An 11935-nucleotide genomic window follows, 5' to 3' on the forward strand; every position below is an offset into this window, starting at 1 on the left:
TTTTGTCTGTAACTCACTATCATTTGTCTATTTGTTTTCCTGAGAAACGATCTTATAGATAACAATATGTAAAACAATAACCATTGATAATTTCCTACCACTTTGTCTGTAATTTGGTAAGCCCCTCCTATTATTATGTTATCCTTCTTTTACTCTTTAAAATTAAAAAAAAAAGAAAGAAAGAAACTGTTACTGACAGGCTGGAGAGAAGATGAGATTCACATTCTTAAAAGTAGGGCTTTGGTTCTTTTCTGCCTGTGCTTGCTGTGCTCAGGGAGCCCGAGACCCCAACAGCCAGGGGCGCCAAGGCATGTAGTATGTGTGGAGCATTAACCCCTTCCCCTTGCACAGAATTAGCTGGAGCGGAGGGCAGGCAGGGGACACGAGCCCCACTGGGAAGGCAGCTGGAAATTTCAGTAGCATTGAGCAACATGGTCAATGCAGGCCCTGCAAGTGCAAGAGGGACGGGTGTTGCTCCTCCCCCGGCTTCTGTGGAACAAGCCTGAAGAACTGATGCAGAGAGACTGTCCGAAGCCGCTAGGCTGAGCAGGCCGGTGTGGAGCCTGCGCTGCCTGATGGCGGTTCATGGAGGTGCAGTGAAGTCTGCAGTCCCAGGAGGGGTGGGTGATGTCGCAGCCTGTCTGTGTGTGCACCTGCTGAACGCAAGCCTGTGAGGCCGAGGCGAGTCCCGGCCATGCAGCTGCCCCCGCTTGTGCCCGTCCGCTGTCTGTAACAAGACCCTTTATTGATGGTTTCAATTTCGTTTTTATTATTGTGACTATTTGCTTTTCAGAATTGGGAGAAGTATGCCCTGCTCTCCTGCTCCCAGCCTGCCAACCATGAGGCAGCCCTCCGGCGGGAGGAGGAAAAGCTGCCCATCCTGCACATGTGAGTAATTACACCTCGCACAGCTCCATGCAGTAGACTCATAGCTCCTCAGATCTGCCTGCCTCTCCAGGAGGAAACCTGTTCACCTCTTCTTCACACCCAAATGGACGGCAGGTTCCCACCTCTGCCAAGTTAGTGCTTCCACAAAATCCGGGTTCATAAAGAATCTTTTCACCAGGCGTGGTGTTACACGCCTGTAATCCCAGCACTCGGGAGGCTGAGGCAAGAGGATCGTTGTGAGTTCAAGACCAGCCTGGGCTACAAAGTGAGCTCAAGGCCGGCCTCAACTGCATAGCAAGATCCTGTCTCAAAAAGACCAAAAAAAACAAAACAAAACAAAAAAAACAGAACGAAACATAAAGTATCTTTTCTCTTGGTTGTCTTGGGCCCCCCCATACCCTGGTCTTTCCATGTCCTGACCTGACCCACTTCTCCAGTGATGCTTCAGAGTGGGGTGCCTGGTTGTCATGGTCACCAGGCCAGCATCCTGGTTCCGCCCCTCATGCACACAGCTCCCCAGAGAAGCCTCAGCCTGTCCCCACCTCCCCCAGAGCCTGTCCTGGCGTCTCCAGCCCTTCCGTCCGCCCGTCACCTTCCCCCGGCTGCAGGGCCGTGGGCCAGCGTCTCAGAGGGGTGCTCCCTGAAAAGGACCAACTGAGTGTGGTTTTGGGTCAGCCATTCTCTGGTCACCTGCAGGGGAAGCCTGCGCGTCCGGGAGCAGCTGCTGTCTCCCTGTAAGGTCTCAGAGGCCCCTCTTGAATAAGCACCTCTGCAGAGAGGCCGTGGCTACCCCTGTGAGGGTGCCCAGCAGTAGTGGCTAAGGGGCAGATCTGGGGGTACCCCCTCCCAAAGGGCAGCTGCAGGCACCCTGCCCCTGGAGGACTCCTCCGCAGGCATGCTGGCCCCACCCGTCCTCCCCAGCAGTCACTGCTGCTGTGCTCCTGGGTGGTGTCATCCAGGTGTAGCAGCTACCGCAGGGCAGCCAAAGGTCCCCAGAGCCCCTGAGACCCAGCCTGACCTCCAGGGTGGAGCCAGGGGGCCACTTCTTGCTGAGCCAGCTGTTCCTCCTGGCCCTGCTTTCCACTGGGGCTCTGGCAACCCCTGTGGTCCCTGTCTCAGCCCCTTCATGGCTCCTGGCACCTGGTCCTGCTCAGGAGGCCACTCTGGGTTTCCAACCACCTCTCCTGCAAGAGGCTTGGTCCGTGGTGCGCCTCAGGAAAGAGACCAGCCTGACCTGGTTCCATCCAGCAAACCTAGCCCTCTGCTGGAGTCCCGCCCTCCCGGCAGCCTGCTTGGGCTTGCTACAAGGGGGCCAGCGGAGCGCTGGAGCAGGGCAGGCAGGACCTCCCAGAAGGCAGACCGAGAGTGCAGCTGGGGTATGCAGGGACAGCTGTGGCCCTGACCAGTCCTCCCTGGGAGCTGCCTGCCGACTGTCTCCAAACTCACAGAGGCCCTCACCCTGACCTGGGCGTGACTGTCTTCAGAGATGGACCTTTAAACGGACGGCTTAGATGCAATGGGGTCCTGGGCGTCCTGTCCATCCAACTGTGTCCTTATAAGAAAGGAAGATCAGGACACGAACACACAGGGACCGCTATGGGGGACTTGAAGAAGAGACCCCATCTGCAAGCCAAGGAGCAAGGCCTCAAGAGGAGCCAGCCCTGCGGCACCCAGCACACTGTCCTCAGATTTCGGCTCCGGATGGGGATAACGAAGAGTTCGCTATTGAAGTCCCCAGCTTCAAGGCTATTTGTCCTCCCTGCCCTTCCCAGCCCCTTGCCTGGTCTGTGCATGCTGGTGTTGGTGTGGATGCCAATGTCCAGCCCTCACAGGGCCAGGGCTGTGGGGGGGAGGTGCTGTCCCCAGGCCCCATCACTAATCTGGTGTCCCCGCCCTGGGAGAGATGCCCCTGGAGCAGGCATCAGTGCTGGGCGTGGCCCCATGACCTGTGACGTGCAGGGACTATGGGGTGTGGAGGCCGGTGGGGGCAACACAGCTGCCATGGACGGTGCCCTGGTGCGGCTGGGAGCTGCTGTGGCCTCTGCTCCACTTCCTGTGAAGTTGGGGCCAGCTTCCTGACTGTGTGGCTGATGCTATGACTCTTCCTGTGCCTGGGCTGGCCTCACACCTGAGGATCGATGGTCACACCTGCTCTCTCCGAGCCTGGCAGAGCAGAGGGGACAGCATGGGGATAGCATCTGCCCGAGCGGGTCAGGAGCCCAGCTGCTCTGTGAACGGCAGGTGGAGGGAGCCAGGCTGGTGGGGCCGCAGCCATTCTCCAAGCGGGGGTGACAGCCCCCTCTTCCCCTCCCCAGGAGTTGTCACCTCTCAGAGGGGCTGGTCCTAAGGTTTCAGAGTAGGCTTCACCCTCTCCCCTGGCCCTAGTGCCCATCAGAGCCTCAGTTTCCATAAAACGGGTTAATTCTCAACTGGATTGCAGGCCCAGCAGCTGGGGGAGCATTAGGAAGCTGAGTCTCGTGTGTGTGGATTAGTGGGTTGTTCTCATCGGCCAACAAAAGCCAACCTTTCTTCCAAGCCCTGATCCTGAAGAGCAATCTCCCTTCGAATCAGAGTTCCTGGTCAAGACAGGCCAGGCCGGAGACCTGCCGTGGTGACTTGGGCCTCAGTCTGACCAGCCGGCCATGCTGGCACAGGGTGCTCGAGCCCCAGGCCCCTGAGTGGGGCTGGAGGTCCCAGGGATAGAGGGCTGGGCCACCTGTATGCACTGGTGCAGGTGGGATAAGGCTGCCCCAGAGTGCCTGGCACTCTCTGCCTGGCGCTTTCGGCCTAGCCATGCTGCAGGGTGTCCAGGCCTGGGGAGCACGCACCTGACAGGAGGCTCTGGCCTATCCCAGGATACAGAGGCAGGTAATCTCACCCATGGGATTAGACATCAGGAGGTGTGTGTGCTCCCTGAGGTCTCTGGGGGAGCAGGCTGACACCCTAAGCGGCTCCAGCTGGAATGAGTGCAGGAAAGGTTTCACCATGTTGAGATGGGTCCCGCATACAGGTGCCGGTGGGGGCCCCCACTCCTTGGGGCTCCCTCCAGCTAACTCAGAGTTAGAATGAGGGTGCAGCTGTCGAGCTGGCAGTAGCCTGGCATTCAGAGTTGCATCTCTGGGCCTCTCTGGCATCTGAGGCTGGAGCCCCAAGCTGGGGGCTGAGGGAGACCCTGGCCTGGTAGACCCTGAGCTAGAAGCCCCTGCCCCTGCTACTCCCACCCAACTCTGCCCCAGACCTGCCAGGTCAAGGTGGAGGCTTGCCCAAGAGGAGCCTTGCTCAGCAGACCAAGGCCATGGGTAGAGGCGGCACCCAGTGAAGCCCCTGAGACTGCCCCTTTCTGCAGTGAGTTGCAGTTTGTGTGTCTGAAGATCTGCAGCTCTCTCTCCCGGGCCCATGGAGGACATGGGGTGAGCTGAGGTCAAGCCCTCGTCTGCAGTGGGTCCCCATCCTGGACAGACTGCAGCCAGATGAGCCTGGGGTCTACAAGACTTGGGTCAGGATGGCACTGACGCCCTTAAGGAGTTTGTGGTAGGGGGCACTGGGGGGGCCCACACTCTCCTTTTGGGGCCTGAATGGGATGAGAGAGGGGATGCTGCGGGCCCCCAGTCTTAGCGCTTCAGGGACAGGGCACTGCCTGCCTGGCTGGGCCCGTCCCCTCGCTCTCAGCAGGTGCTACCCCTGCCCTGCCCACTGAGCTCCTGGGGCTCAGGACGCCAGTGGGGGCCTGGGCAGAGCCTCGGTGCATGGGGCTGCCTCCTGCCATGGCTCTCCTACAGAGGGGGATCCCTCCGGGAAACCCCTGTGAGAATTCAGAGCTCGTCCATTCCACACAAGGCCGAAGCCTCATTTGCAGATATCTATGCTATAAATAGGGCTTAGTGTGTGAGACTACAAGAGGCCCCAGGACGTCTGACTTTCGGGTACATGAGGAACACTTTCTCAGTGTGAGTGTAGCCCATGCAATGTTTAAGACACTTATACTGAGAAATAGCCACTCTTTATCTGTTCTACATCTGGCCTGGCAGCTATACCTGGGCCAGGGGTGTGAGCGGGAGCCCCTGTGCATGGAGCTGTGAGCGGGCAAGGCTTTGCCGGGGAGATGGCTGGGGAAAGATCAGGACCCCGGGGATGGCAGGGTGGCCCTGTCCTGAGCCCCTGAGAGCCCTGTGCCACTGCCCAGGACCTGGTTTTGTGATGGTCGCTCTACAAGCTGACATTGCCAGCAGATGGCTCTGGGCAGCTTGCTGGCTTTGTCTGAGGAGCCCCTGTCTACTTTTCCCAGGAGAAGGGCATTTCCTGTGTCTAGTCCTGGGGCTGGCCTTGCCCCAAAGCCCAGGCGGGGGCTCAGCAGGCTGCCCTGTTCTTTCCTGCCCTGTCCATCAGGGACCCTGACCCTGGAGGGGCCGGCATCTTCCTTCCAGCTCTGCAGAGGCCCGGCTGAAGTCCTGGGTAAGGAAAGAGGGGTTACTAACCAGGGCCTGGGCACCTGGGACCTGTGGGACATGCCCTGCTACCGGGCTCAGCCATGCTCAGCCAACCATCTGCCTTCAGCTGGGCCATGGACCGGGACTCCACTTCATCTCCCGGTCAGTCTGACAGTGGTGGGAGGCCAACCTCAAGCACAGGCTCCTCCCCGAGAAGATGGCACGTGAAGAGCTTCAGAGGTTGCCCCCACCCACATCCTCCTGTCCGGAGGCCTTCCAGGTCCCCAGACTCAAAGCACACCAGGAGCCTGGAGGGTTGGGGCAGGGATGGAATCTAGGGCCCACAGGCCAGGAGAGACACAGCCAGCAGCTACCTCACCTCGGAGGAGATGGAAAAGGACTTGTGTCACGCTTGGCATCCCCCACCTGCCATGCCTGGACTCCCACTGCGGGGTGGCTTGTGGTCATTTCCGTCACCTGAGACTGGCTTTGCTGCTCTTGAATTCCACGGACATAAAGGCTGCGTAGGTCATTCACTTGTGGTGACACTGGAGAACGTCAGAAGCCGCCTCACAGCTTTACACAGTTCTCTCTGATGTCCACACCGTGGTCACAGAACCAGGGTCCCCTCCAGAATCCAGACTAGGTCGGACTCATTTCTTTGAATTGTACTCACGTCCGTGTAACATACAGTCACCACCTCAGTCACGTTTGAGCCAGAGTCGGGGCACCAAGCCCGTCCACACTGTGCGGCCAGCACCGCCAGCTCCTCCAGGGCTCCCTCATCTCTGCCCCAACACCCACCCGCCCTCCCAGCCCCTGGCCACAAACTGGGGGCTGGAGAGAAAACCATCCTCTTGATGTCCCGGCACCCAGAAGTCCGAAGGTGAACACAGCTCCTCTCCCCCCCGGAGCCTGGCATGGTCCTTCTGCCCCTCCAGCTACGATGGCCCCAGACGTCCTCTGGCTGAGGCCACATCGTCACCCCAGCCTCTGCCTCTGCCTTCTCACGGCCTCCTTCTCTGTGTCCATGTCTCTTAGAAGGACACAGTCTTTGAATCTGGGGCCACCACAACCCAGGATGACCTCACCTTCACTTAACCCTCCAAGACCACCTTCCACACGGGGCCCCTCCACAGGTTCTGGGGTTGGACGTGGACAGATATTTGGTGTCTGTGCAGTGTACCACAACCCTCAGTCCATCAGGGTGTTTGCAGGTCGAGGGGCCTGAGCTCCAGAGCTGGGCCCAACCCTGGCTGCACCCAAGGGCACATCAGGCCCTTTCTGAAGGGAAGGGGACATTCATGGCCCAAGTGTTCAGAAGCCCTAGGGTGGACACCCCAGGGATCTTCACTCAGGGGTGCCAGCTCATCCTGTCTCAGCAGGGCTGTTTTTCAGGAACTAGGCCCCAGAGAGAGGCCCAACCCTTGAGAGAGAGGCAAGGCCAACCAGAGCCCAGCTCCCAGCAGAGCTTGGGGCAGGCAAGATGCTCACACTGTGCCCAGGAGATGTGGTAGCTGGGCAGGAAGATGGCTCCAGGTCCCCCACTGCCCACAGGGCAGGACCCTGCCCTCGATACTTGTCCCCCTGGATCCTGCGTCAGGCCCAGCAAGGAATCCTGTGTGGGTACTGCCGTCACAGCCATCCTGGAACTGTCAGCCCCAGGATAGCAGCCCACTTCCCAAGACTGCAGTCATTGAGGAGGACAGCAGACAGGCCTGTCCTGCTGTGAGGACGGGGGTCAGGGTAACAGGCTGCCTTACCCAGCAGAGAGATCAAAGATAGGGCAGGAACCCTGCCACCCCTGGGGCCTGTGGGTGGGACCCACAGGCTGGGACGCAGAGGATGCCACGAGGGACAAAGAGAATCAAGTAGCAGCTGGACACTGAGGCATCTCCTTGTCAGACCAGATGGGCAGGTGGGGCTTGGGAGCCAGGCTTTGTGCTGTGGGCCTGGGGACTGCCAACGGCTATCCATCAAAGCCAGGTCCTCATTGAAATTCTAATCAGGAGGAGGCGGAGCTTCTCTGGCCTGCCCAGCCCGGGTCAGAAGGTGAGGGCCAGGCTGTCCCCACAGAACCAAACATGTGCCTGTCCTAGTCATCTCAGGGGCGCACTGGAATCCTACCCCACGCTGTGCCATGTGCCATTTCGGATGCTGGGCTGACCTGCTCTTGGGTAGGGAGGGGGTGCCAGCCACTGGGCCCAGCCCCCCTCCAGGACCCCTAGGAGCGGGTGGGTGGATGCTGCGCCCACAGCCTGGCCAGCACCTGCAGTTCACTCCACAGGAACAGCCAAGCAGTGGCCAGGAAAAAGCGCGGGCCTGGCACTGCCTGGATGCCAGTGGGGAGTGCGAAGTCTCACTGCCCCTAGCTCTTTTGGGCTAAAGAGCAGCCACTGCTCTCTCCCACAGCAGCGAGAGGGAGACAGCAGCTGGGTGTGTTGGGCACTGGTGGCCACAAGCCCAGGGCAGCCAACCTTCTGAGCATGGTGCGCACCAGGGCTGTTCTGAGCATCCCACGCATCTTAATGATCCCCGGGCGCTATTCTGTGATGCAAGAACTACTCCTGCCGTACTTTAGACACAAAGAAATGGGAACTTACAGAGGCCAAGATCCATGGCAGCCCTGTCTACACTAGGTCCGTGGACTCAGCCCCGTGTGCAAATGATATCTGGAGCAAAGGGCACCTGTGCTGGACCGGCTAGCTCTCCCCCTCAGCCCCAAGCCACACGGCACAGCCACTCTGCACCCAGCATTCGCTCGGCACTCGGCCTGGGGTGTGATCCTGAGGAGGTTTCAAGTGCGCGGCACTGAGGGCTGGAGTTTGTTACCTTCAGGGTGGGGACCACCCCACCGTGAATGCACAGGACAATGGTACAGGCCTCGAGCTCCAAGACAGAGTTGTCTGCAGAAAGTCTGGTCCCCGTGAGCAGGTTAGCCGAGGGAACAGATGCAGAACCTCTCTGTCCTCTGAGAACAGCTGCTCTACTCCAATTCCCTCCTCAGAGCTCAGGGTGGGGGCCTCCAGGGGTGGTAAGGACCATGCCCTGCAGGCCTCCCAGGGGAGCGCAGTAGGAGCTGGTCCTGGGCCCCTCCTTCCAGATGCTGCTGTCGCCCTGACACCTCTGATTCAGCACCTCGTCCTGCCCCGTGCTGTGTGATGCCCCTGTTGCAGACCTCTGTTTTTAGCCAGATGTGCCCATGGTGGCGGGTCCTGCTGCTCACCCTCACCCTGCACTGTCTCCCTGCCTGTCTTATCCCTGTGCATTTGCTGGGACACCGTGTTGCCCACAGATCCAAGCCCTAACTCAGCCTGCTGGGTCCTCCCCGGACTTGCCCAGACTCCATCCGTCACACAGGAAGAGCGGCTGTCCCCACAAGGTGGGTGCTCCCGTCCCCTGCTTGGGGTGACTTGCAGGTCTGTGGCCCCAGCAGACCAGGGCAGCACAGCTGCTGCCTTACTTCCGTCCCCAGGTCTCCACACCGGGATATCCACAACTCGTCGCCTCTGGGTGCCCAGAAATCACTTCCTGGGGGACCCCTGGCCTTGCTGGGGTGCAGGTGGGGACTTTGATGCCAGCAGCCCTGAGGTGACCACAACTCAGACAGCAGTCTCCACACCCCAACCCCACTGCAGACACAATGGGAGGGGACGCACGCTGGGATTTGCCAAACGAGGACCAGAAGGAGCGCGACCGGGCCTGCAAGGAGCCTGTGAGAAAGAGGAGCGAAGAGTGGCGTTATGTGCGATCTGTTGGGCCTGCAGAAACCCAGGTTCTGAAAGCAGCCCCACAGTCAGGCCCTGCTGGAGACAGCCAGGCACGTTATCATCCGGTCACTAGCAGGCCCTCATGCCTAACCCCTTAGAAGAGGGGACCAGGACCCAGACACCCAGGGAACCCAACCCCAGTCTGTGTGGGGACCCAGGGATAACACACTGCGTGTAAGCATGGGGGACCAGCCCTGAGACACCAGAGCCTCCTGGAAGGGAGCCTCCACAGAGGCAGCAGTGCCTGCAGGGTGCCTGGTCACAGCAGCTGGGCAGACCAGCCATCCTCACAGGGGATGTCAGCACAAGGGTGCAGCAGGCACCGCCTGATGTGGGTGAGTCCAGGGGAGGGAAGCGGGTGGGAAGATCACAGGATGCAGGAGAGGCAGAAAGGGGATCCTGGGAGGGACCCAGCTGGGAGAGTGGATAGACAGAGACGGACAGATAAGACAGGCAGGGGGAGAGCGCAGGGCGAGGGGGCAAGGGTGGCGGGGATCCAGGCTGCCGGAGCGTAAGCTGGGCCAAGAAGATGCTGTGTGCAGTGTGGGGAGAGCTGACCGCTGCACATCTGACCCTCGGCCCCTCGGCCCCTCGGCCCCTCGGCCCCTCGGCCCCTCGGCCCCTCGGCCCCTCGGCCCCTCGGCCCCTCGGCCCCTCGGCCCCTCGGCCCCTCCACGCTTGCCTGCTCACCGGAGTGCGGCAGCTCTCCACGCAGCCACCAGGTGGCACTGCGGGCTTTCGGGGGAGGGGCTGGGGACCAGTTTCTACCCCGAGGCCTGGCAGGTGGAAGGGACAGCCTGCTGCACCTCAAGGGGTGGCCGCTGGCCAGGGAACCCCGTGGACGTGGAGGGCGGCAGCTGCCAAGCCAGAGCCTTGGGGAGCAGAGGTGCTGCTCATTGCCCGGGCCCGCTGTCCCCGCAGCCAGGGCGGTGGCTGCTGCGCTCCCTCAGGGCAGCAGTGGGGTGCAGGCCAGTGGGTCCCTTGACCACTGGAGGCGGGGGCTGGGAAGGACCCTGGGGACAGACGGAGGGCCATGTCTTCAGCCTCACCTGGGCTGTCACTGGGGTGCACACTCGCTATGGTGAGCCGTCTGTGAAGCACATCTCCACAACGCTGCAGGGGAGGGGAGAGGGAAGATGGGGTGCAGAGCAGCGGCCGGGTCGCGCTGCCCAGGAGATGAAGAGAGCCGTGAGATAGAGACCTCATCAGCAAGTCCTGAGGAGGGCCATGACCAGGAACCCCCAGCTTTTCCTTCCCTTCTTCCTCCTAATACCAGGGCCCCAAGGCAGCCTGCCTAGGGCTCACCTCAGCACCGCCGGGGCCATGTGTGTCCTGAGCCCAGCCTGGTGCAGGTGCACCCTGGGTCCTCTGGGGGGTCTGTCCCTTGGGCCTCTTCCCCTTCAGGAAGCCCCAGGCAAAGGGTGCAGGGGCCCAGGATTGACACCGAAGCCCCGTTTTTCCCAGGTCGTGGCAACCTCCCCCTGCAGAGCTGCTGCCCCCCATGGCAACTTGTGGACCCCAGGGGCTGCCAGCAAAGGTGGAGTGTGGAGGCGTGCGCAGGCTCCGTGTGTGCACCGACTCCCCACGGTGCCTGTCATTGTGATATTCTGCAAACACGGACTAATAAACAAGAAAGACCCAAGTGCTGCGTGGCGGGGGCTCCAGCAAAACCCTACTGAGTCCCCACTGGAGACCACAATTCCCAGGGCTTCCCAGAGCCTACAGGGAGCGGTGTCTGCGGGGCTGGGAGCTGCATGCCAGACAGAGTCTGCCTTGGGTTGAAAACTTTTAAAATCCCTTGTGTGGAGCCCCGCGGGTTTGCTCGCCCATTGAAGAAGAGCCTCTGGGTGAGCTCTTGGCTTGGGCTTTCCAGGGGACACCAGGATCCCAGAGGAAGCAGTGGCAGCATCTGTGGACCGAACTCTGGGCTTGTGGACCAGGCTCCAGGACTCTGGATGAATGGAGGCCACGTCACAGGCCACCCTGTACTCAGGCACAGACACAACCTGCGATCACCGGTAGTACAGGGTGTGTGTGTCCTCTCGGGCCACGCAACACAGTGCACGGGCTTGGGTGTGTCTGTGTCCTGATAAGGGCCCCAGTGATCCCATCTGACCCTGACTACCTCTCGGAAGACCCTGCGGCCTGACCAGTACTGTGATCCCCTTTTCCTAGGCTTATTTGCGTCCACACATCTTCCTTGAGGAAGACTCTGTCCAAGTCTTTTCCCCATTTTAGTTGGGGGTTTGGTTTTCTTGTTTGAGTTTATGGAATTCTTGATATATTCTGCATAAACATCCTTTATCTGATATGTGATTTGCAAATTTTTTTTCTTTTTCTCTCTCTTTTTTTGAGACAGGGTCTCACTATAAAGTTCAAGTCAGACTTGAACTGGCTTGCATTTAACCCAGGCTGACCTTGAATTCATAGCGATTCTCCTGCCTCAGCCTCTTGAATACTGGGATTACGGGTGTGCACTACCACGCTCGGCTGCAAATATTTTCTTACCCATGCCTTGTGTTATGATTTGTGTCTGGATGTCCTCCCAAATCTTCATGAACTCATGGGGCAGGTTTTTAGAGTTTATGGTTGATTCATGGGTGTGAGTGCTACATGCAACCTGGGGCAGATGGTTTGCATACAGTGTAAGGGAGGGAAAGAGGCTGCTTGCTGCTGCTCCCCGCTTTTGCTCTTGTTGCTTTGCTGTTTTCTGCAGCCAAGAACAGTTGCCCCATGCCATGTGCCACTATGCTCTGGAGCCAGCCAAGTGTGACCTGAAACCTCCACAAACTGTGAGCTACATGAACCTTTCCTTCCTTAATATTGGGCATCAGGTATTTTGTCTCAGCA

Source organism: Chinchilla lanigera, unplaced genomic scaffold (assembly GCF_000276665.1).
Source record: "Chinchilla lanigera isolate Chin_1 unplaced genomic scaffold, ChiLan1.0 scaffold00075, whole genome shotgun sequence".
Taxonomy (NCBI): Eukaryota; Metazoa; Chordata; class Mammalia; order Rodentia; family Chinchillidae; genus Chinchilla; species Chinchilla lanigera.